Here is a 3,139-nt window from a genome sequence, read left to right on the forward strand (position 1 = left end):
ATTGTCTGTGACTGAACAGGCTTGGGTTTATGTGTATAAAATACATTTCATCCATTTTCATAAGCATTGCTTTCCCATTTTCAATCAATTTATATGTATATATTTAAGTATTGGCACTACCGTGTTGTTTTTTTCCTCATTTTTGTTTGGTACAATTGAGGCCAAACAAAAGGCCAAGTACAAAACAACTAAACTAAAACTAACCACCATTGCTGGAACTAAACTTGTTCGTATAGTAAATGCATGTGATTGTGATTGAAGCTCTAATGAGGTACTTTCTTATTGATTTGAACTTTTATTGTATTAGGGTTTCCCAAAAACATTTTCTTTTGTGTTAACACCTCTTAATGAGTTAATGAGTTGATGTGCTGCTATTTTTATACTTTAGCTTCATATCAATAATGTGTTTCTTTATCTGCAAAATTTGAAAAGAGGAACATGAGTAATTGGTTCTTAGAGTTGGTATATATATGATCAAATTAGCAACTTCATTCTCAAATAGTTGAATAGTAGCCTTGCATGACTGAGTTGTTTGATTCTATTTATTGGCATGGTGAATAAAATGTTTTGATTTTCTCTTTTGTGTGGCCTGTTAATCTGGAAAATTTTGTTATTTAGTAGGGCAGTTGAATTATAGTGATCTCTGAAGTTAAAGAGTTCTGTGCTGAAACTCTTTCTTTGTTATGCAGTGCAGCTATTTTCAGTTTGAATTTCATTAGTATTTATGACTCTGTTTGACTTGAAATTTTGTGCAACTGGAATTCACTATGTGTACTATTGTTATGCAAAGTTCGCTGTGCTTTGATAATCTAGGTGAATTGTAGTGAATTTCTAAAGTTAAGAACAATTCTGCTGAAATATATTTTCATATGAGCAGTGCAGCTGCTTTGAAGTTGAATTTGATCAGGATTTGGGGTTTCGTTTGGCTTGAAATTTTGTATTCTTGTTGTTCCATGCATGTGTGTACTACTGATCTGTAAAGTTTGGTGTCATTTGACATGGTAGCTAAATTATAGTGATTTAATGCGCAAAATCAGCACTATCATCAATGAGTGTTCAATGACAATCATAATATGACTCCTGAAAATAACAAATGATGTAAATCAGGGTACTGTTTTCAGACAAAATGTCTGCAACTGGTTTTCAGGAATGAAAGGGTGTTGCTTTCCTGTTTTATGGTTTCAGTCGCTTGTTTAGTTGTTGTAGACTTGTAGTCTTGTGAGAAAAGACAATTGCATGCATGAGATTATAGGATTTGATGCATGTTGAAGCTTGGAAAAGGGTTTACACATTGTTTCAAGCTGAGGGTGTTGCTTTCCTGTTTTGTTTATTAAAGGGTGAAAAGGTGTTGCTTTCCCGTTTTGTTTATTAATTGATGCATTCTGAATGCAGAATGACATGGATGATGAGGTTAATAAACGAAATGATGCATTTAAGAAAAAACACTCTGACACGACAGAGGAGGAGATTATGGAAATTTAGTCACAACAAATTGAGGTGTTGGGTTCGGTGCTCAAAACTCGGAAAGGAAAGGAGATCAAAGGGATGGGACGAGGAGGAGGCGAGCGAGACTTGAGCCATTCTTCAAATGGTTCAACTTCACGTAGTCGTGCTCCTAGAGTTGATGAGCAGCAACTCCAAGAGGTGCATGAGCGCTATGAGCAGAAACTAAAGGAGTTAGAGGAGCGTGCTCAGTAGTAAATCCAAGAGGTCCAGTAGCGTGCCGAGTCTATGTATAATGTTGTGCAGTCCCAAGTTACAACCATATATGAGCACCTAGGTATATATATATGCAACCTCCTCCTACAATTTTTCCCACACAACAATGATGATAGAGGCGACCACATCGGATTCGACGAGAATGACATTTTGTTTTAGGATTTTGCAGTACTTCATTAATAGTTTAGCTAGATTGTATGAACAATTTTCTAGCTAGTTCATTATTTGACACTAAACATGATTAATAAACAAGTTAATTTGTATATATGAACAATATTTGTCCATCTAGTTATCAATATATGAATATGTTTTCCAAATCCAGTGCTTCCTGTTGTATCTGTTTTTTCTTTCATTGTTATTGACTAGTAATTTTTAGAAACAGTGAATAAAGTAAAAAATAATTACAATTTTAATAAATAAATAAAATATCTTAGGCGACGGAAACCCTAACATTCATCGACTAAGCTAAATCACCTAGCTGATGAATACAAAGATGTATCATCGACTAAGAACTGTTATGACCTCGTCGGTTTAAAACTCTGCCAACGAATATTCCGTCGATTAAGAAAGATGTAGTATTCGTCACTACGTAGATTTACTGATTTACCGACTGGAATTTCGTCAGCTAAGAATAATTTCAAATTCGTCGGCTAAGAATCATACCGACTAAAACGTTCCGTCGATAGAGGTTGTTATCGACGAACTTGGTTGTCGACAAGCACTACCAGAAGAAAGGCTTTAGCCGACGAAAAAAAAAAACCAGGCCGACGAAGAATTTTTTCGTCAGCTAAGTTAAATTTTCGTCGGCTATTGTAAACTTTAGCCGACGAAAAAAAATTTTCGTCGGCTAAAGAATTTATTTCGTCGGCTAAAGTTCACAAACTATGGCCGACGAAATATTAAAAAGTTTAGCCGACGACATATTAATTTGTCGTTGGCTAAAGTGCTTTATATTTGCGGATCTGGACAGCAGCAGCTCATCTGGGAAAAAAAACGGGAGATCGAAAAAGTTTGGGTGTTGTCGAAATCTGTCCATAATTAGTTTGTGGAGCCATATATAGGTACGTATATGTATATATATGTTGATTAATTGAGTTTTATTTGAGTTGATTGATTTTAAGTGTGATTGAGTTTATTGATTTTGATTGTGATTGAGTTGATTAATTTTGAGTACGTTGGATGTATATATATATGTGTTGATCGATTTGGTTGATGATTTGAATTGATAATATATATGAATTAATTTGTTGTTAATAAATAGTAGATATATATATGTTAATTAATTTATAATATTATTGTGTTGATATGGTATGAAGTTGATGATATATATGAGTTCATGATGATTTTGTGATGATGTTGATATATAATATTGTTATGATCGAGTTAATTGATTTTGAGTATGTTGGATGTATATATATAC

This window comes from Fragaria vesca, linkage group LG5 (assembly GCF_000184155.1).
Source record: "Fragaria vesca subsp. vesca linkage group LG5, FraVesHawaii_1.0, whole genome shotgun sequence".
In the NCBI taxonomy this organism is placed as follows: Eukaryota; Viridiplantae; Streptophyta; class Magnoliopsida; order Rosales; family Rosaceae; genus Fragaria; species Fragaria vesca.